The 23,036-nt window shown below is 43.2% G+C and overlaps 1 protein-coding gene across 1 annotated transcript in view; it reads left to right on the top strand.

Moving 5' to 3' along the window:
* LOC111967989 (rap1 GTPase-activating protein 1-like) overlaps window positions 1-23,036 on the top strand; it is a 149,296-nt gene that overhangs the window by 36,057 nt on the left and 90,203 nt on the right. The window contains exon 2 of the mRNA XM_070445078.1: window positions 21,319-21,365. The gene's annotated coding sequence lies outside the window, so the exon portion shown is untranslated. The remainder of the gene's footprint in view (window positions 1-21,318; window positions 21,366-23,036) is intronic.

Genomic DNA, 23,036 nt, shown 5'->3' with positions numbered 1-23,036 from the left:
AGTACTGGTGCACCACAGGGCTGCTTGCTGTCTCCACTGCTCTTTTCAGTGTTCACGAACTAGTTTACATCTCAGGAGACCTCAGTTAAGGTCTTTAAATATGCTGACGACACCACCATAGTCGGCCTCATCACAGACAACAATGAAACACAGTATCGCTGTGAAGTGRCTCGGACAGTGACGTGGTGTAAGGACAACGACCTCATGCTCAATGCCTCAAAAATCACAGAGATAGCAATAGACTATAGAAGAAGAAAGAACCTCAAGGCCACCATCATAATCACTGACCAACCAATAACCCTGGCAGATTTGTTCAAATTCCTCAGCACTTACATCAGCGAYTCACTGAAATGGGACATCAACTCCAACCACATCATCAAGAAGGCCCAGTAGAGACTGCACTTTCTAAGACAACTGAAAAGGTACAGGGTTAAACAACAGCTGCTGGTTCAGTTTTACACAGCCATCATACAGATTGTTCTCACATCATCCATTACAGTTTGGTATGGGAACACGGASAGTCACACTAAGAAAAGACTAGAGRGGGTTGTGTTGAAAGCTTTAAATATCACTGGCTAGAACCTTCCCTCTGTGAGCTCTCTATACAAGCGCACCTCCAAAAGTGCGGAGGAAATCATCAACGACCMCTCCCATCCAGCCAGCCAAGCCCTACCCTCTTGTCATTGACCACCAAAACTGAATGTTTTAAAAGCATTTTTTACCCCGCAGCAGTCCGAACATTGAACTCCCTTCGCTATCCACTCCCCCCTCCTCCCTTCCGTAGCTACTCCAGGGATCTCACACTTTATGGATTTATGGACTTCATGAATTGTTGATAGTACATTTATGAATTGTGGTGATGCTATGCTAGCTGCTTTGTACTAGTTGTGAATGTAAATCCTGTATACATTAAATTAATGTGGGTGAATGTCACACCTGCTCCCGCTTCCCCTCTCTGGCGCTCGAGGGCGGCAGGCTGCCCTTTATTTCGCACACCTGTCACCATCATTACGCGCATCTGAGCTCATTGGACTCACCTGGACTCCTTCACATCGTTGATTGGCCCCTCTATATCTGTCTGTTCCTCATTTTCGTTCCTCGTGTCAGAATTATTGTCGTAATGTTGTTTTGTTCCCCTCACCCAGATGCTGTTCTTGTTTTGTTTGATGTCCATTTTTCATTAAGTGTTCACTCCCTGTACTTGCTTCTCGTCTCCACCGTCGGTCCTTACAGGTGAATGTTTGTTGTATGAGGTGAGGCTGGGGTATATATATATGTATATTTGTCACGTCAGAGCTACCATGCTGTACCGTAAACACATACCACCAATCTTGGCTGCGTGGCAAGAAAGTATATTGTATCTTGTAAAATATCATTTTTAATTATCTGTATGTTTTACACTGAAGAAAAATATTAACGCAACGTGTAAAGTGTTGGTCCTATGTTTCATGAGCTGAAATAGAAGATCTCAGAAATKTTCCATATGCACAAAAGCTCATTCCCATCAAATTTTGTGCACAAATTTGTTTACTCCCTGTCATTGAGCATTTGCCAAAATAATTTATCCACCTGACAGGTGTGGCATATCAATAAGCTGATTAAACAGTAGAATCACTACACAGGTGCACCTTGTGCTGGGGACAATAAAAGGCCACCCCACAATTTGCAGTTTTGTCACACATCACCATGCCACAGATGTCTCAAGTTTTGTGGGAGCCTGCAACTGGCATGCTGACTGCAGGAATGTCCACCAGAGCTGTTGCCAGAGAACTGAATGTTAATTTCTCTACCATAAGCTGCTTCCAATGTCTATGCGAAGGAGATGTGTGGTGCTGCATGAGGCAAATGGTGGTCACACCAGATACTGACTGGTTTTCTGATCCACACCCTTACCTTTTTTAACTATGACTAACAKATGCATATTTGKATTCCCAGTCATGTGAAATCCATAGATTAGGGCCTARTGAATTTATTTCAAGTGACTGATTTCCTAATATGAACTGTAACCCAGTAAAATCTTTGAAAATGTTGCATGTTGCGTTTATATTTTTGTTCAGTATATATTTTTGCCTGCACTATCATTATATTCATTGGCACCCTGTGGTGTTTCTTGCTGAATATTTACATTTTGTTACAGTCTTTACTAGCTACTGYAATGTACTCCCAACATATCCATGTTTGTGTCTTCCCTGGAATTTCTTGCTTTGTTTCTCCCTCTCTTTTTCCAAATGTCTCCAATGCCTGCAGCTCACAGGGGCATCTGCCCTCGCTATTCTCTATTCCATCTGTCTGCTTTTGTATTTCACTTTGTATTTGTGTCAGTCCTTGGGGAGATTCTGCCGAAGCGTATCATTAGAAATTCATTACAAAGCATTATTAGATTCATGTCTCAACTGAACAGGTTGAATTATTCAACTGTGGGAATACTCATTCATTGGAGACTGAGTACACAATTTTGTATGCTACCATTCTGAAAAATATAGATAGTTCTACCCATTAACTTTTAACAGTTTCATATTTACTAATTGAGTATAAAAATTGTTTCTGACAAGCCAAAACCAGTTTATTGGAATAATGTTTACCGCACATGTAATGTCAAGTCCTATCATGTATTTTACCACAGTTAGGATAACACTATAAAATTGCCCATGCTCTCAGCATGTATCAGTTCATCTGTTCACATCATTTCACACTCATCCCAGTCTCTGTGGAGGTTGTTGGATGTGAGATAACAGTAATGTTCTCCTCCTCTTCTCAGCTTGAAGAGGTTTCTCTGTAGCCTGCAGATGTAGGATCACAGCTCTCATCATCACATGGATGTGTGTGGGTTCTGTTGTCCAAGGAGTTTTGTGTAGGTGAGGTTTTATAATCAACATTATTTTTGTGGAATGTGTCATGGTATTATACAAAGACATCTGGYGGTGAACATGTACTCTGAGATGTGAGGCTGCCTTGAAGCTTGAGCATCTTTCCCAGCTTGTCTTTGTTCTCTGCTTTTTCTGAACTTCAGCTAGAATGAGGGTCAGTTTGCTGTGRCCTTTCTGTTGGCACACAACTACAACCTCCATGCTTTTGATCGTGTGAATAATTCTGTCCGACTCTCCCAATCCCTGTTTTCTTTACCACAGTATAAGGGTATTAGTTCTTATCTTTGWAACCTTTGGCAGTGTATTATATGGGGTTGCTGATGTATAGATTTCCAAAAGGAAAAGTCATTGTCAGCCTCTGTAAACCCTGTATTTCACTGCCATTTCTCCTGTCTCTGGCTTAGAAAGAAATCCAATACTGCCATGTCATTCACCATCCAGAGGAAGTGGGCTAGTTATGTGCTGCTGAAACTGTGTGGAGAGGTGCAGATACATTGGCAGATCAATTCTTAATACGAACACGTCCTCTCAAACTACACCATGGAAAATCATGTCTGCTGCTACTATCATTTGGCTGGATGTGATTAAACATCATGATGGAAGATAAGCAGAGAAAGTTAGTCTGCTTAAACCTCTTAAATGTAAAGTCCCCATATTTGGGGACCTTATTAGATTTTTTTATTTTTAAATTCAGTCTGGTATGAGAACGGTATCCCCTATCTGCTAAAGCTGGGTGTCTGTGGAAACCTGAGTATCTTGGCTATTGATTGGTGCCTGCAAATCTTTTGTGTGACTTACTACCATATATGGGCATASTAATAAATAAAGGCAGGCTGAGCCGATGACCTACATTCTGGTTAGCGTTGTGAAGCATAAACAAATTAAACACGGAATACGTTGATACACACCGAAAGCCGGAACTCCAGAGATCATGAGGATATCTTATTTGTCTGCCTGTGACCTACCGTTATTGATCAGCAGCTCCGAGAGTCAAAATGTTTATTTCACACAACATTTTCACCAAACAGCAAACATTCTTACAAAGTAAGCTTCAATTTGGTCTGTGTTTGAGATATAGCTACATGGGGGGTATCAGTCGCACCCTGATCGGTTTCACCTGTCTTTGTGATTCTCTCCACCCCCCTCCAGGTGTCACCCATCTTCCCCATTATTCCCTGTGTATTTATACCTGTGTTCTCTGTTTGTCTGTTGCCAGTTCGTCTTGTTTGTCAAGTCAACCAGTGTTTTGTCTCAGCTCCTGCTTTTCCCCAGTCTCTCTTTTTTTTAGCCCTCCTGGTTTTGACCCTTGCCTGTCCTGTCTCTGAGCCCGCCTGCCTGACCACTCTGCCGGCCCCTGACCCTGAGCCTGCCTGCCCTCCTGTACCTTTGCCCCACCTCTGGATTACCGACCTCTGCCTGACCCTGAGCTGCCTGCCGTCTTGTACCTTTTCGCCACTACTATGGATTATCGACCCCTGCCTGCCTTGACCTGTCGTTTGCACGCCCCTGTTGCTATAATAAACATTGTTACTTCGACACAGTCTGCATCTGGGTCTTACCTTCAAACCTGCATCTGGGTCTTAGCTATTATCTGGTGATGTATGACTTAATAGCAACATCGAATGTCCACCGAGTGACTATTTCACACTCTGTAGGCATCCATTACACAGGAGATTGGCTACTATGGCACCTTGACAGTCTTGCAGCCAATTAGATAAGCTTTCCAGGGATATGCAGTTGACCTGGGTGGGACAAAGCAAGGCCTAGAACCTTTTATAATACGAACTATTGCTACATGGCTAGGAAACGTCCCGACTAGGAAACGTCCCGTGACCACACCTGACACCACTTACTAAAACATCTGCCCATTTCGAGTTATTAGGTCTATCAATACCATTTTTTTCTGATATTATTCACATGTTGTTGAAGCCATCTGATGTGTTTCCAGCTCTGGGAATCAATAATTCACTTATATCTTGTCAATGAAAGATGACTTTCAAAATAATAATTTTAAAATTGTGTGTGCTTGATCTTGTGTATTATGAACTATGTAACTCCTATCTCCTGATAATTTCCTCAAAATCTCCCAGATGTCTTCTTTCCAAATATACCAGGTTTTGGCATGTCAGAATCATGTAATTACACATGAATAGCAGTTACTTTTGGGTATGTCTATTTAGGCAGAAATCAACATTTTGCCATTACATTTAAGTATCTATGAAGCCTCTCATTGTGATCAAGGTTGCAGATATATCACTGTATCACTGTGTCAATTGTGTGTAATCGTTGTACCTTAAAAAATATGAATTTGAAAGGTCAGTGGTACTTTTTCTGTTAACACTATATAAGCAATTCTGTGTTTTTGTACTCTGTAGTTTCCCTCATAGTTATWGATTTTCTAGTTTCACCTGGAAAGCAGGATATGTTGGAGGTATTCATTTAAAAACAATAAAATAACAGTATTTGTTTGAATTATTAWTAGGATCCCCATTARCTGACGCCATAACGTCAGCTAACAATTATAATTTACATTAAGACATTACAGACAATTAAAATATGTAACAGGTAATACATTTAACATTCAGTAGATGCACTCTAGTATCTGATCAATCATATGGTCGATTGCAATAGATATTATTTTATTGTTTTCTTAAAGGTGGATTTACTTTTTGCCTGAGAAATTTGAGTTGGGAAAGAATTCCTCTCAGTGATGGCTCTGTATAAAATGTTAGATTTGAGGAGATTTATCCTTGGCCTGGAGGTTATCAGATTGCCTGACGACTCAAACTGAATTATCCCGCTGCTATATGTTTGCTACATACTTTAGTCTGAGACTGCCATTGTTGAAGTAGTTTGTGGTGACGTCAAAATGAGGGGTGTTGAACAAAGTCATCAGCGATTGGATCATCTCTAACCAATCAGAGTATCAAAGCCAATGACACATWTTCAAAACGCTGCTTTAACCACGTGTGTTATGGGTCTGGACCAATCAGAACGGTTAGAATGTGCTTGCGTTCTAGAAATTGTTGGAGAGGTACTAAGATCCARACTCATTGCGGTGAAGAAACTAAAGTCTGTGGGCATGGTGTAGCGTTTAGACGGAGCAAGGAGTTTGAGTAGCCAGGCACATTATCAGATGACCAATTATGCTATTTTGTGTGTTTTTTCACRTTATTTGTAACTTATTTTCTACATAATGTTTCTGTCACCGTCTCTTATGACCGAAAACAGCTTTTGGATATCAGAACAKYAATTACTCACCTCGAACTGGACAAATATTTTTTATTTAACGAGTCGGACGCAAAGGATTTACTCCAGATACCCGGCCAGGCCCAAATCCCCGTCATTCACGTRAAGGGAAGATGAAGATACAGGGGACACAGGTCCGGGTGCCTTGTGAGAATTCGTCGATGAGTGGGTTACCTGCCTCTACCATCCGTCCTATTGGCCAATGTGCAATCATTGGAGAATAAACTGGATGAGCTCCGGTCAAGACTATTCTACCAATGGGACATTAAAACCTGTCATATCTTATGTTTCACAGAATAAAATAAAGTAAAAAATCGATGAGAATGGGGGCGTCCACAATAATCTCTTTTGTCCTGATCACGTTGAGGGAGAAGTTGTTGTCCTGGCACTACATGACCAGGTCTCTGACCTACTCCCTATAGGCTGTCTCATTGTAGTCGGTGATCAGGCCTACCACTGTTGTGTCATCGGCAAATTTGATGATGGTGTTGGAGTCGTGCCTGGCCATGCAGTCATGAGTGAACAGGGAGTACAGGAGGGGACTGAGCACGCACCCCTGAGGGGCCCCCGTGTTGAGGATCAGCATGGCGGATGTGTTGTTCCCTACATTTACCACCTGGGGGCGGCCCGTCAGGAAGTCCAGGATCCAGTTGCAGAGGGAGGTGTTTAGTTTCAGGGTCCTTAGCTTAGTGATGAGCTTTGAGGGCACTATGGTGTTGAACGCCGAGCTGTAGTCAATGCATAGAATTCTCACATGTAGGTGTTCCTTTTGTCCAGGTGGGAAAGGGCAGTGWTGAGTGCAATAGAGATTGCATCATCTGTGGATCTGTTTGGACGGTATACAAATTGGAGTGGGTTTAGGGTTTCTGGGACGATGGTGTTGATGTGAGCCATGACCAGCCTTTCAAAGCACTTCATGGCTACAGACGTGAGTGCTATGGGTTGGTAGTCATTTAGGCAGGTTACCTTAGTGTTCTTGGGCACAGGGACTATGGTGGTCTGCTTAAAACATGTTGGTATTACAGACTCAGTCAGGGACAGGATAAAAATGTCAGTGAAGACACTTGCCAGTTGGTCAGCGCTATACATTGTAGAGTCATCAGCATAACCACTCTTTCGTTGTTCATTAGTGAGTGTAAATCATTAGTAAAGATAGATTAGAGAAGTGGGCCTAGGCAGCTGMCTTGAGGAACCCCACAGTGTAGCTCTTTATTGTCCAAAAAGCTACCATTATAGAAAACATTTTACCTTCTCCTGGATAGCTGGATAAAACCATAACATTTTAGTTGAACTAAAAACAGTTCATGATCAATTACATCAAAGCAGCACTAAAGTCTAACAACACTGCACCCATTAACTTCCTGTCATCCATACTCTTTAGCTAATCATCTGTCATTTGCTCTAAGGCTTTACTCATAGAATACCCTTCTCTGTATTAATGCTGGATCATTACATTTGTAAAAATCCTGGATTTCTACAGATACATTTTTTCCCCAAKAATTTATTTAACACAGGCAGTAAGMTTATAGGATGACTATTAGAACTAGTGAAGGCAGAAGTTTTTGTCCTTAATTATGTTTTGTGTGCTATTTGTTCTATACAAGACCAAGGTAATGTTGATTAGAAAGTCTTTACTTCAGCATCACTCGGTAACATGCATACAGCTCCATTCAGTGCGTAGTAAGTAATGCTTACCTTGGCTTGCTAGTACTATATAGTATCACACTCAGATACACGTAACAGCAGCAGCATCTATTGGCTTGGCGACATCTTGTATCATCTTCCTTTAAACAACATATGAAGATTACTGCTCCTYGACTCATAAAGAGGAGAACTGGGGTTAGACCCTTGCCAGTGAAAACATTACACTGTTAACAAAAAACATAACTGTGTTCTTATTCAAGTACCTTCAATAAGCATCGCCTTTAAAGTCAATAAGCAGACTACTCTCTTCCATCTTAAAAAAACATACCAACAATTTACAACCTTTAAGATTAAACATCATAGTCTCTGGAGTATCTCACGGGCAGCCTGATATTTGCCCTGGTTCTGGTGTGTCTCAGAGTTATATTTTCAGSAAGTGGTGCTGCTTCCATATCAGCAGCCTGTTTTTCACCACCTGCTTGGATGGCAGGTTCATTCCATGGTCCCCAGTCATCCTCATCCGTGTTTGTTTGTTGGTCGTTCGGRAGGATCCTGAGTTGTTCAGTCACTGCACAAATGTCTTTTCTGTTTCTGCTGTATTTTGCACCATTCGCAAGTACTTTATACGACCGGTCACTGAGTTCATAAGTGCATATGCCCAGCGTCCAATTGCTGGCTGAGTTGTTGSGGTGGAAAATAACCCTTACTGTTTGTCCTTGGATGATGTTGGGCATGTCACAGGCATGTGTGTCATAGTGGAGTTTTGCTGTCAGCCCGTTTGCTTGTTTTCTTGGAATGACATTTTSTACCACTTGGGGTTCGAGCAGTTTTTTCATGGTGTGCGTCTGGACATGATTTTCACAAATTTTCAGCGCTGATTCCGCTTTTCCATTACTTTGGCYRTGATACGGTGATGACATCACATGTTTAAGGTCCCACTCATCAGCACATTTTTGAAAGTCCATTCCAGGAGGGGAGGCCATTATCAGAAACAACAGTGTGGGCAACGCTATGTCTGCTGAACTGCTTTTTGCAGCATTCAATGATGGTGTCTGATGTGGTGTCATTCAGCTAGTGAGCTTCCAGTAGTCTGAGTAATAATCGACCATGATGAGGTAGTTGCTTTTGTTGACTGTGAGTAAGTACATCCGGATCTTGGACCATGGGATGGGAGGGGAGGGATTTGGTGGRGGATGAGTGTCTGCTTTTGTTGTCTCTTCTGGATGGAGTTACAGGTGGCATATTTGCTGATGAAGCTCTTTACATCCTCTGTAATCCTTGGCCAGAAAACAGCATCACGTGCCTTTCTGAGACTGGCCTCTATGCCTGAGTGGCCAGAGTGTATTTTGTATAGAAAATCTCAGCGCGTAACTTGTCCAGGATGAAGACCCTGTAAATATCAGTTAATTTTCTGTGGTGAGCTCCTCTTTGTACGTCCATAAATCTTTCAGTGCGTGACTCACAGCCTGTTTGGTTCCAGGCCAGCCGTTGTTGATTTGTGCGTACAGAGCCTGAAACAGTGCGTCCTGGGAACATTGTGCTTTGATTGACTCCATTGTCTTAGTTGAGATGTTGACATCACTGGTGTGATCCATCTGTTCCAGGTCAGTTGTGGCTAGACACATAGCGTAGACCGTGGTGGGTGTTTGCATTTGTCTCTGCTCTGTGGTTGATTGASCTGTTCTGGACAGGAAGTCAGCTACATGTAGTTCTTTGCCTTGTTTGTATTGCACATGGAGTTGGTATCTTTGTAGCCTTATCAACATTCTCTGCAGTCGCTTGGGCGCTGTGAGTAGGGATTTCTTGAAGATCGTCTCAAGCTGTTTGTGGTAGCAGTGTATTGTGATTAACTCTCTGCCATGCAGATACTGGTCAAACTTGTCACATGCAAAAACAATGGAGAGACATTCTTTCTCAATCTGTGAATATCTTTGTTCTGTCTGAGTCAATGTTCTGGAGGCAAATGCAACAGGTTGTCCTTTCTGTAGAAGGGCTGTGCCCAAACCTGTCTCTCTGGCATCACACTGCAGTGTGACTTCATCATTCAGGTTGTAGTATTTGAGCACTAGGTGTTGTGTGACTAACTGTTTGATAGTCTCAACTGCTGCGTCATGCTGTGATAGCCATGTCCAGTCAATGTCCTTGTCAGTCAGTCTTCTGAGCGGCTCACACACATCAGATAGGCGGAGTATGAATTTTGCAAGATAGTTCACAAACCCCAACAACCGCTATAGTGACTTAACGTCAGTTGGTGTACCCATGTTCTGAATGACTGTTATTTTCTCTGGGTCAGGGCGAAGGCCCTCTGTGGTGAGAAGATGACCCATGTATGTTACACTCTGCAGCTTTAACTGGAGTTTMTTTTTGTTCAGCTTCAGGTTGACATCTCTTGCTCTCTGTAGGAGAGCTATAAGGTTTCTGTCATGATCTACCATCACCTTTTCGTGTGTGTCACCACATCCATTAAGTATAATGTCATCAGCGATCACACTCACTCCTTTTAGTCCCTGTAGTGCTTCTCACTGTCTGCGCTGGTATACTTCAGCTGCTGGCTTGATTCCAAATGGCATTCTCGGCCATCTATATCTGCCTACAGATGTCCGGAAAGTTGTTAGATAGCTGCTCACTTCATCAAGTTTGACTTGCCAATATCCATCTTTGGCATCGAGTACTGAGAATACCTTTGCGTTGGATATCTCTGGTAGACTCACTTCTATTGTGTGCATCTGGAAGTGCGATCTCAGTAAGGCTTTGTTGAGTGCACTGGAGTCCATGCATATTCGTAGCTTATCAGGTTTTTCAATGATAACCATGTTGCTGATCCATGCTGTAGGCTCTGTGACTTTCGTGATAATGTCTGCATTGTCCATTGAATGTATGGCCTTTGTGATGCTTTCCTTCAGCGGAATAGGTATCTGTCTTGGTAGCTGCTGCACAGGCCGGGCTGCATTGTCTACTTCGAGGTGTAGCTCTCCAGGAAGGCAGCCAAGCCCATCGAACACGTCCTTGTACTTGGAGATGATCTCCTCAGTTGTCATGATGACCTCAGTGGATGTGGTGCTTGGGGTGTTGACATGATGTAACACATGGCTGTAGTTCTCATGTAGTAGGCTGAGTCTTTCACATTTGTCAGCTGACAGCAAAGGAAGCTGGGATGTCTCCATGACCTGAAATTTGATATGAAACATGTTTCCATCAGGATCTGCTTTGAGATTGCATTCTCCTGTTGGCTTTATCAGTGTGCCGTCATATAGCTTGAGTGTAGCTTTTCTGGGTAGGAGAACTGGATTGACGTCTTACATGACTTGCTGTAGGTCCCCATAGCTTATGACATTCACTGTTGATCCTGTGTCTAGTTGACATTTAATTGTATGGCTGGGGTCATATGTCAATGGCTCATCACTGAGTGGAGCTAGCTTAAGGTTAATKAACMATTTTTTTGCTTTGCTTTCCACAGAATTAACCTTTGAGATGTACCGCATTGCAGCTGTTGTTTGGTCATCTGACTCATTATCTTCTTCTACTAGATTGAGTTGAGGTTTGTGTTGTGCTTGTTTATAAACTTTGGCAAAGTGGTTTCATTTGCCACATGCTTTACAGGTGACACCGTATGCTGGGCATTTGGCTTTGGCATGTACTGAATCACAGTAATGACAGGGTACGTCGTTTAGCATTCTATGTTTGTTATTATCCCCTGTAAACGCTGTCTGTTTACGACCATATGTTTGTCGTTTTGATTCTGAACGTTGCTCACGGGAGGTATAATGTACAGTCTCTGGTTCACCTCCATCAATTTTCCTGATTTGCCTTTGTGCTTGTTCACTTGAACGACACATGTCAACAGCTTTGTTCAGTGTGAGGTTCGGTTCTCTGAGCATGCACGCTCGCGCAGCTACTGTATATCTTTAGTGCCTATGACAAGCCTGTCACGGACTAGTTCCTCTCGTAATGCGCCAAATTCACGTGTCTGCTAGCTTTCTCAGATTTGCAATGTACTGCTCTGTTGTTTCACATTGACTTTGTTGACAAGCATTAAACATATACCTCTCATAGATCACATTCCTGGAGGGCTCAAAGTGTTTCTGTAGTGCCTCTATAATTTTTACCGGGTCAGTTCTCTCTGCTTCTGGCATATTCAAATGCCGCTGTAAGAGAGGACATTCCTTTCCCATCACGGTTAGCAGAGTTTCTATGCAGACTTTTGCTTCCTTTTTGTCCAGACCGGTAGCTATCGCATAGTTTTCCCAATTGTGTTCGAAAAAATGTCCAGATGTTGTATGTATCGCCCTTCATGTCCATAGGCTCTGGTACTGGAATTACCAGGTAAGCCATTGTTGCCGTTATTATTTTTTTTGTAGCTGGTTAGAAAGTTGGCACGTCCCTTCCTACTGTGAATTTATCCGTGTGTCATTTTGATTAGTCTAGGATATACCTATTTGGTTCTGACTTCTGACTCCATGTTTTGTGTGGTGTTTGTTCTATACCAAACCAAGGTAATGTTGATTAGAAAGTCTTTACTTAAGCATCAGTCGGTAACATGGATACAGCTCCATAGTAAGTAATGTGTAACTTGGCTCGCTGGTACTATTGTCACGGTTCTCGTCCTCTTCGTCTGAGGAGTAGCAAGGATCGGACCAATACGCAGCGTGGTAAGTGTCCATTTTAATTTATTAAAACTGAACACTGAAAAATACAAAATAACAAAGTGAATAATACCGAAAACCGAAACAGTCCTGACATGTGAAACAAACACTACAACAGGAAACAATCACCCACAAAACACAATGACAAACAGGCTACCTAAATATGGCTCCCAATCAGAGACAACGACTGACACCTGCCTCTGATTGAGAACCATACTAGGCCCAACACATAGAAATCTAACAACATTACAAAACATAGAAAAACAACATAGAATGCCCACCCCAACTCACGCCCTGACCAAACTAAAATAAAGACATAAAAAAGGAACTAAGGTCAGAACGTGACAACTATATACTATCAYACTCAGATACACATAACAGCAGCGCCATCTATTGGTTTGGCGACATCGCGTAACAAATTAGTGGAATAGCCTTTAACTCGTTCCAGACTTCTGGGCACAGCCCACACATCAAGAACCTACACTGCATGGCAATAGTATGTGGACACCCCTTCAAATTAGTGGATTCGGCTATTTCAGCCACACCTGCTGCTAACAGGTGTTTAAAAATCGAGCACACMGCCATGCAATCTCCATAGACAAACATTGGCAGTAGAATGGCCCATACTGAATAAAACATATGACAAATTGGGGTGGATATGTGGTTGGCTGTAACTCTAAGCAGTTTGCCATCAAGATGATCTGTTTCTGGTGACTTATCATCAGAAAGAGACAACAGCATCCTTTCAACCTCTTCTTTTTCTACTTGTAAAAATTCWWACTTGCAATGCCTCTCATTCATGATTCAGTCTTTTATAAGTGTATATGACAGAGAGCCATCAGTTGGACTCAGTTGGACCACTTTGCACGTCAAAATATTGATTTAAGTTTCATAATAAAAATACCCTCTGATTTAACAAGAGGCATCCTTCCCATTATGACATTCAAAGTTCTCCTATAGTTTTTTTCCATCACCCTTGACTTAATCGATTTTGTGCTGACTGTCCTTGGTCTCCCCCTCCAGCTCCTCATTGCCAAGGAGTAAATGAGTGCAGCTAGCCCAGACTTCCATCCTGATAAGAGAAACTAATTACCTACATTATTTCCCACTAATTACATATAGGCTGACAGATTACAGGATAACTGATGATGGTGGTATATTCATAATAATAGTTGTCTGAGTACATTGTTTATTACTTGTTCAACACGTGACTGTCTGTTTTAAATATAGAATAATAAGATTCAATAAACTCATCTCTGCAGCAAATATACTGAGTGTACAAAACATTGGGAACACCGTCCTAATATTGAGTTGCACCCCCCTTTGCCCTCGGAACTGCCTCAATTCATCGGGGCATGGACTCCAAGGTGTCGAAAGCGTTCCACAGGGATGCTGGCCCATCTTGACTCCAATGCTTCCCACAGTTGTGTCAAGTTGGCTGAATGTCCTTTGCGTGGTGGACCATTCTTGATACACATGGGAAACTGTTGAGCGTGAAAAACCTAGCAGCATTGCAGTTCTTGACACACTCAAACCGGTGYGCCTGGCACCTGCTACCCTGTTCAAAGGCACTTAAATCTTTTGTCTTGCCCATTCACCCTYGGAAAGGCACACACACACAAAGTCCATCCATCCATGAGAAACAGATGTACTATCTCGATTAAGGAAGCTAAATCAAGCTACTTTAAGCRCTATCTCTGACTGGTGATCCTTTTAAATGTTGGAAAACTGTAAATGCACTGAAGCGTAAAAGTTCCTCTTCTTCCCTGTATAAGCAAGTTCTGTCGGTCTCTGACATCATAACTGAGAAGAATGGGATAAGTGATGCTTTTAGTCATCATTTTATCTCGGCAGGCTTTTTATTCAAGTGAAACTGTGGTTTAATTGACCCTGTTCAGTCAATCGACTGYTCTTCCCTGTGACAGCCTCTARCTGACTCAATGGTTAACCTGTCAATTTCTAGTGAATCTTTGTTTTCATTTCAACAATTGACTACATGTGATGTGCTAGATGCCATGCTTAAGATTTATGTTTTAAAAGATCACTGGGGCTGATATGCTGGATCCAGCTCTCTGCCCCCCTGATTTGCTGAATCATTAACCCATATTTTTACCTGACGATTATATTTGGTACTATCCCCAAGATTTGGAATGCGGCCCATGTACTCCTACTTCACAAAGGTGGTTACCTAAATAATTATCGCCSTATTTCTACATTTCTTGCCTAGCWAAAATATTTGAATCCTTGATTATTTCTCAGCTAAGATCTTATCTTTGAAAGGTATTCTAAATCAGTCGGGTGTTAGATCAGGTCGTAGCACTATCGCTGCTGCATCCCTATTTATAAATGATGTGGTTAACTTTATGGATAAAAGGCAACATTGTGCTGCACTCTTCATTGACCTGTCAAAGGCTTTTGATCACTCACTGCTAATTCAGAGTCTTTCCTCAATTGGCCTAGAACAGGCTGCATGTAACTGGTTTAAAAATTATTTGACAGATAGAACTCAATGTGTGCCTACTGATGGTGTTAAATTCGATTTCCTGGATGTTATGAAAGGTGTCCGGCCGGGGTCGATTCTGGGTCCTGTACTTTTTACTGTTGACATTAACAATATCGACTGTACTTACCTGCACTTGTATGCCGATGATGCTGTTGTGTATGATATTGCTCCCACAGTTGACCAGGCTCTCTGAACTACAATCTGCCTTCATTGTATTACAGAAAAACGTTGACCTGAAATGAGTATTGAATGCAGTTAAAACTATGTATATGTTGTTCTCTAGAGTGCATAAAATTAACTCTGATGATTTAAGCATATGTCATTTGGATTGTGTCCATAATGATCGTGTCCCTGCTTACAAATGTCTTGGCATCTGGATAGATGAAAAGCTGTCCTTTAAAAAGCATATTGATGAGTTAAGAAGCTGAGAAGAAAAATTGGCTTATTCTATGGAAATAAATAGGTCCTGCCTCTCGCTAAATAGTAGAAAGCAGATTATTCAGTCGACATTCCTACCGGTCCTAGACTATGGCGACATCATCTATATTAATGCGAGCTGTCAATATTCCATTATATAGCACATAGCTTGCGGATACAGTGTTACTATTCTCAGCCCGGCTTTATTACAGGCGACATTTAGTACTCATCACTGCCTTCTCTACCAGAAAGTTGGTTGCCCTCTTTGATGTCACGTAGTTGATTACACTGCATCCTGTAGCACTAATTCCAAAAATTAGTGCTGGACACTGTAATCCATGGAGAATAAAAGCTGCCTCCCTCCTTAGCTGCCCACTGCACTGGGCAGAAAACACTGTCACTACCGAAAATCTACGATAAATTCTCATTTTACAATAAGCATTTTTCTACGGCTGACTATGCTTTCCACCTGGCTACCCCTACCCTGGCCAACAGCTCTGCACCCCTCAGCAAACTTGCACAAGCCCCCCCCCCCTTCCCCCCAAGCTGATGTTCTGAAAGAGCTGCAAAATCTGGATCCCTACAAATCAGCTGGGCTAGATAATCTGGACCCTCTCTTTCTAAAACTATCTGCCTAAAATTGTTGTAACCCCCATTACTAGCCTGTTCAACCTCTCTTTCGTATCGTCTATGAGTCCCCAAAGATTTAAAGCTGCCCGATCTTCCCCTCTTCAAAGGAGGAGACACACTCTAGACCCAAACTGTTATAACCTATATCCATCTGCCTGCCTTTCTAAAAATCTTCCAAGCCAAGTTAACAAACAGATCACGACCATTTCGAATCCCACCGTACCTTCTCGCCCATCGAATCTGCTTTCCCAGCTGGTCATGCGGTGCGCCTCAGCCACGCTCAAGGTCCTAAACGATATCATAACCGCCATCGATAAAAAGACGATACTGTGCAGCCGTCTTACGACCTGGCCAAGGCGTTCGACTCTGTCAATCACCACATTCTTATCGCAGACTCAATAGCCTTGGTTCTCAAATGTACTTGCCTCCGCCTGTTTCACCAACTACTTCCTCAGAACACAGTAAGCCATGTGATGTCAAATCGGAGCTGTTGTCCCGGACCTCTGGCATAGTCTCTATGGGGTGCCAACAGGGTTCAATTCTTGGCCCGACTCTTTTCTATGTATATATCAATTATGTGTTTATTATTTATTTATTCTTTACCTTTATTTAACCAGTAGAGCAAATTGAAACACTTCCCATTCTCTTGCGACCTGGCAAGATAAAGCAACAGTGCAGAACATACGCACACACATACAACTACACATAGTAACATGGAGTATAAAACAAACAACATCAATAATACAGTGAAAATATAGTCTATATACAATGAGCAAGGCATGGATGATAAGGAGGTGAAGGCAAAACAAAATATATATTATAAATAAATAAAATATTAAAAAGGGCCATGGGCGCAAGTAAATACAATATAGCAAGTAAAAAAAAAAAACACTGAATGGTGGTTTGCAGTGGAAGAAAGTGTAAAGTAGAGATAGAAATAATGGGTGCAAAGGAGCAAAATAAATAAAATAAATACAGTAGGTAAAGAGGTAGTTGTTTGGCTAAATATGTTGCTCTTGCTGCTGTATCTCTGATCCACCTCTACGCAACGACACCATCATCTCATCTATACATATGGCCCTTCTTTGAAACTGTGTTAACTAACCTCCAAACAAGCTTCAATGCCCTACAACACTCCTCCCTGGCCTCCAACTGCTTTAAATGCTAGTAAAACTAAATGCATGCTCTTCAATCGATCACTGCCCGCACCCGCCTTCCCGAATAGCATCACTACTCTGGACGGTTCTAACATGAATATCTGGACAACTACAAATACCTAGGTTCTGGTTAGACTGTAAACTCTCCTTCCAATCTCCAATCCAAAATTAAATCTAGAATCAGCTTCCTATTTCGCAACAAAGCCTCCTTCACTCATGCTGCCAAACATACCCTCGTAAAACGGACTATCCTACCGATTCTTGACCTCGGCGATGTCATTTAACAAATAGCCTCCAACACTCTACTCAGCAAACTGGATGTAGTCTATCACTGTGCCATCCGTTTCGTCACCAAAGCCCCATATACTCCCCACCACTGCGACCTGTATGCTCTCGTTTGCTGACCCTCGCTACATATACATACTTTTACTAAAATAAAAGAGAATGTACGCTCACCACGCTGCACTTTGGTCCACTTCTTCCGACGACAACCGTGACAGAACTACCCACCACAAGCGGACCAAGCAGCGTGGTAAGGAGAAATGGACGTGGGAGGACATTTTGAATGGGAAAGGATCCTGGACGTGGGAGGAGATCCTGGCGGGGAAGGATCGCCTGCCCTGGGAGCAGGTGGAAGCAGCGAGGAAAGCGGAGGCAGCTAGAAAAAGGGCCTAGGATTACACAGGGTCACGGCTGGCACTAAAGACCGGGAGGCCACTCCCCCCCAATTTATTTTGGGGGCGGCACACGAGGAGATTGGCTGAGTCAGGTTGGAGACCTGAGCCAACTCCTCGTGCTTACCGTACGGAGCGTGGTACTGGTCAGGCACCGTGTTATGCGGTGGAGCGCACGGTGTCTCCAGTGCGCGTTCACAGCCCGGTGCGCTACATTCCAGCTCCCCGCATCGGCCGGGCTAGAGTGGGCATCCAGCCAGGACGGATGGTGCCGGCTCAGCGCATCTGGCTGCCATTGCATCTCTACGGCCCAGGATATCCTGCGCCGGCTCTGCACGCTGTGTCTCCGGTGCGTCTGCACAGYCCAGTGCGTCCTGTGCCAGCGACCCGCCTTTGCCGGGCGAAGGTAACCATCCAGCCAGGATGGGTTGTGCAGGCTCTACGCTCGAGACCTCCAGTGCGCCTCCACGGCCCAGTGTATCCGGTGTCTACTCCCAGAACCAGGCCTCCTGTATGTCTCCCCAGCCTGGTGAGTCCTGTGCCTGCTCCCAGAACCAGGCCTGCTGTATGTCTTCCCAGCCTGGTGAATCCTGTGCCTGCTCCCAGAACCAGGCCTCCTGTATGTCTCCCCAGCCTGGTAAGCCCTGTGGCAGCTCCACGCACCAGGCTGGCTAGACGTCTCCTCACTCCAGTGATGATCCATGGCCCAAAGCCTCCAGTGATGATCCATGGCCCGAAGCCTCCAGTGATGATCCATGGCCCGAAGCCTCCAGTGATGATCCATGGCACGAAGCCTCCAGTGATGATCCATGGCACGAAGCTTCCAGTGGTGATCCATGGCATGAAGCCTCCAGTGGCGATCCATGGCACGAAGCCTCCAGTGACAATTCATGGCACGAAGCCTGCAGCGACGGTCTCCAGTCCGGAGCCTCCAGCGACGGCCTCCAGTCCGCGGCCTGCAACGAGGGTCCCCAGTCCGGGGCCTACGGAGAGGGTCCCCAGTCCGGGGCCTGCGGCGAGGGTCCCCAGTCCGGGGCCTGCAGSGAGGGTCCCCAGTCCGGGGCCTGCGGCGACGAGGGTCCCCGCACCAGAGGCGCCACCAAAGTGGGGGGAGCCAGAGGTGGAGCGGGGTCTACGTCCTGCACCGGAGCTGCCACCATGAATAGATGCGCACCCGGGCCYTCCCCTATAGAGTCAGGTTTTGCGGCCGGAGTCCGCACCTTTGGGAGGGGGTACTGTCACRCCCTSGCATAGAGAGGCTTTTATTCTCTATTTTGGTTAGGCCAGGGTGTGACTAGGGTGGGCATTCTAGTTTCTTTATTTCTATGTTTTGTATTTCTATGTTTAGGCCGGGTATGGTTCTCAATCAGGGACAGCTGTCTATCGTTGTCTCTGATTGGGAATCATACTTAGGCAGCCTTTTTTCCTATGGTGTTTGTGGGAGGTTATTTTTGTTAGTGGCACTATAGCCCTGTTAAGCTTCACGGTTGTATCTTCGTTTCATGTTTTGTTGGCGACATTTACAATAATTAAAGAAAATGTACGCTCACCACGCTGCACCTTGGTCTCCTTCCAACGACGGCCGTGACAATTTTGCCTCCATGGCCTATGCCCTATTTATTGCCTAACCTCCCTAATCTTCTACATTTGCACACACTGTACATATATTTTTMTTTTGTGTTATTGAYTGTACTTTTGTGTATGTGTAACTCTGTGTTGTTGTTTTTGTCGCACTGCTTTGCTTTATCTTGGCCAGGTCGCAGTTGTAAATGACAACTTGTTCTCAACTGGCCTACCTGGTTAAATAAAGGTGAAATAAAAATAAATAAACACACATCGCCTTATTTTCATTTATAAAGCCCTTGCACAAAAAGTCCCACTGTACCTAACATCTTTACTAATCCAGACATACGAGTTACCATGCCCGGTCTCAGGGATGGCTAACTCTGGAAATTCCTTTGGTTTCTGAGTTAGATAAATCAGCTTTTACTTTTCTTGCACCTTATTTGTGGAACAATCTTCAAAATTATCAAGGCTCAGGAGAAGACCGAGATGCAGACAGTTCGAAGTAACAAAMGTTTACAAAAACAGGGGGCAGGCAAACGACAGGTCAAGGGCAGGCAGAGGTCAGTAATCCATAGCAGAGTCCGAAAGGTACAGAACTGCAGGCAGGCTCAGGGCAGGCAGAATGGTCAAAATCAGGGACTAGAGGAAAAACAGGAGTACCCACTGGTAGGCTAGGCAAGACAAACTGGAAACAGACAAACAGAGAAAACGTATAAATACACTGGGGATAATGGNAAGGGCAGGCAGAGGTCAGTAATCCATAGCAGAGTCCGAAAGGTACAGAACTGCAGGCAGGCTCAGGGCAGGCAGAATGGTCAAAATCAGGGACTAGAGGAAAAACAGGAGTACCCACTGGTAGGCTAGGCAAGACAAACTGGAAACAGACAAACAGAGAACACATGTATAAATACACTGGGGATAATGGGGAAGATGGGAAACACCTGGAGGGAGGTGGAGACAAGCACAAAGACAGGTGAAACAGATCAGGGTGTGACAAAAATKTTCTTAAATTTGATGTTTTGGTGCCAATTTTTGGCAATTCAGAAAGCTAATTGAGGACCTCATTACTGATGAACGTGTTTGTTTTTTATGACCATGTTTTTCTTTCTTGCATTTTGTATTTATATTTTGATTTGTGTATTTTCTGTAATTTCTGTAATTCAGGGCTCAACTGGTATCAGTATGACTTCCTGATAAAATAAAGGTAAAAAAAAATGCCTCAATTGTCTCAAAAATCCTTCTTTTACCTGATTTAGATTTGACTAGTCTCAACTGTGTCTGCATTATCGAAGTACAGCTCAATTTACAGACTGCATACAGTAGCTATAAGTCTTTCTCRCAGGTGTGAAACAGACCTCAGGAGCCCCCGATACTATATGGATGGGAATCCCATTTTTTAAGAATTAGAATCTTCAGAGGCTCCAGAGACTGAAAGGCATACTAGTTGTCATGGGTTGGCTTGTACATCACTCCAGAGCATATGCAGATACACACAATGTAGCCTGTATAATGTACATATCGTTTTTTTTCATGCTACAGTATATTAATTATGTGGATATTTTCATGCACAGTGTGTTTTTGACTATTTATGTTGCCTTCCATATCAAGTATCCGGGCCCAACGTGAGAATTGTCATGGTGGCTTTGCTCTGGCATTAACCTGTGATGTTAACTGCCCATGTGCATTCCCATTAACACACACAATGAAACCACCTGCTAATTTTCCTAGCACTTTAGGAATAATTGATTTTCATGATGCAAACAGCTGACAGTTCAATTCAGTTTACTTGTGTAGWAACATGGCATTAGAAGCACTATGCTGTTTAGTGTGTAGTCAACCAATTATTTTAGGCAAGATAAAATTATTCCAACACGGATGATGCTGATAGTGGAATACACCAAATCCTGAAATGGGCCCATCACAGTAAGGTGTTTATTAAGATGTTTATGTTTTCTTTGTGATTTAAAGGTATTTTCCACAAATCAGGAAGAGGAGAATACACAGACATAAAACAKGTAAGACAATGAACATGTTATCACACTGTTTAACTTCTGACAATATTGAGAGAGAAATTAAATCAAGTTGTTTGTTGAACCTGTGCTGTGTTTGTTTGGTGACTTGRCAGACAATTTTGAGGTTGTCAGCTTTGTCTGTTGGCCAGGAACAGGCAGGCACACTTGCTGCTCTATTTCCTGCTCTTGATGTGAGCAGCGGAAGCAGCAGTGAGGATGGCTCAAGGTTATGTCCTATGGCGTTTGAAATGGGGCTGGCCAGTCTGGTGACTCCATAGGCTCTGATTATTGCCCCAGCATGGAGGCAGCAGCAGGAGGAGTATGCATGGCTTTAGTCCCTGCTGTCTGTCACGCATCTCAGTACTGAATCCATTTGGAGAGGGATGGATAGTTGTGTTTTGATGTGAGTGTTTCATCTGCCCAGAGGCAGCCGGCGCTTTGCCTGTGTGATGTTCTATAATACTATAAGGCCTCCTGTATTTTCAACTGCAATGAGTTCACGGACCTGTTCTAAATCTAAATTCTAAATCCTTACAATTAATATATATATTGTTAATCTGTAGTCTAGGACCCTATACATATAGAGGAGGGGTACCATAGCCCCTCCCCTTCTATTAATACAACATATTATAATCAATTATTATAATACATCAAACATTTGGTKTAGCCCCTATCGTGACCCCAATTTGACCCCATCACCTGCCATGCCCGTCTTCTCAGGAGTTTTAGAGAATGGGCTATACTCAGAACTCCAACCAGGCTGTATGATTGTTCTATTTATAGGAGAAATAGGTCTTCAGTTTCCCTGCCCAGCTAAAAACTCTAGGGAAGAGAGAACATTTTTATAATGTTACCTATAATGTTTGAGCGTCGAGTTTTCCATTAGTTAGGGGAACGAACATTCTATCTATGTTAGCAAAACCCTTTTTTTAAGCATATTTTGGTGTTAAAGTTAGAACATTCTCTTACGGTTGCCATGTTCTCACAATATACAATATGTTCTGGACACGTTTCATGGGACGTTGCATTACACATCACGCCTTGTTACAGTTGCCAAGCCCCTAATTGGTGAACCATTGATCCATTTACGGCTTTTTTTTGTCCGTTGGCAAGGTTAGGGACACACACTGCTTTTAATTGACATATTTAACACACATTGTGCGTGTTCATTTATACAGTAAATATTATTCAGGATGTTCTCACCTGGGATGAGAACACACAACCTCTTGATTCACGGCATTCAGACTTTCCTACTACGCCAATATATTTGTGTCAGTAATCAGTTAGTTGGACTATTCTCTTATTACTGATATTATTTACTAATTTCAACAATTTAAGGGCTTTCTTTATAATTGTATGATGTTGGTGGGGCATATTAACCTGTTTTAATGATACTCCTGACTCATAATCAATAAAARWWWTTMTTGAGTGTACTTTTTCTCCCCAATTGGTAGTTACAGTCTTGTCCCATTGCTGCAGCTCCCATACAGACTCAGGAGAGGCGAAGATCGAGAGCCATGCGTCCTCTGAAACTTGACCCCGCCAAGTCGCACTGCTTGTTGACACACTGCTCGCTTAACTCGAAAGCCAGCCACACACCAATGTGTCGGAGGAAACACAGTACATCTGGTGACCAAAGTCAGCGTACACGCACCCGGCCTGGCACAAGTAGTA

This window comes from Salvelinus sp. IW2-2015, linkage group LG1 (genome assembly GCF_002910315.2).
Source record: "Salvelinus sp. IW2-2015 linkage group LG1, ASM291031v2, whole genome shotgun sequence".
NCBI lineage: Eukaryota > Metazoa > Chordata > Actinopteri > Salmoniformes > Salmonidae > Salvelinus > Salvelinus sp. IW2-2015.
The sequence above is the reverse complement of the archived record's forward strand: the minus strand, read 5'-3'. Positions and strand labels throughout refer to the sequence as shown.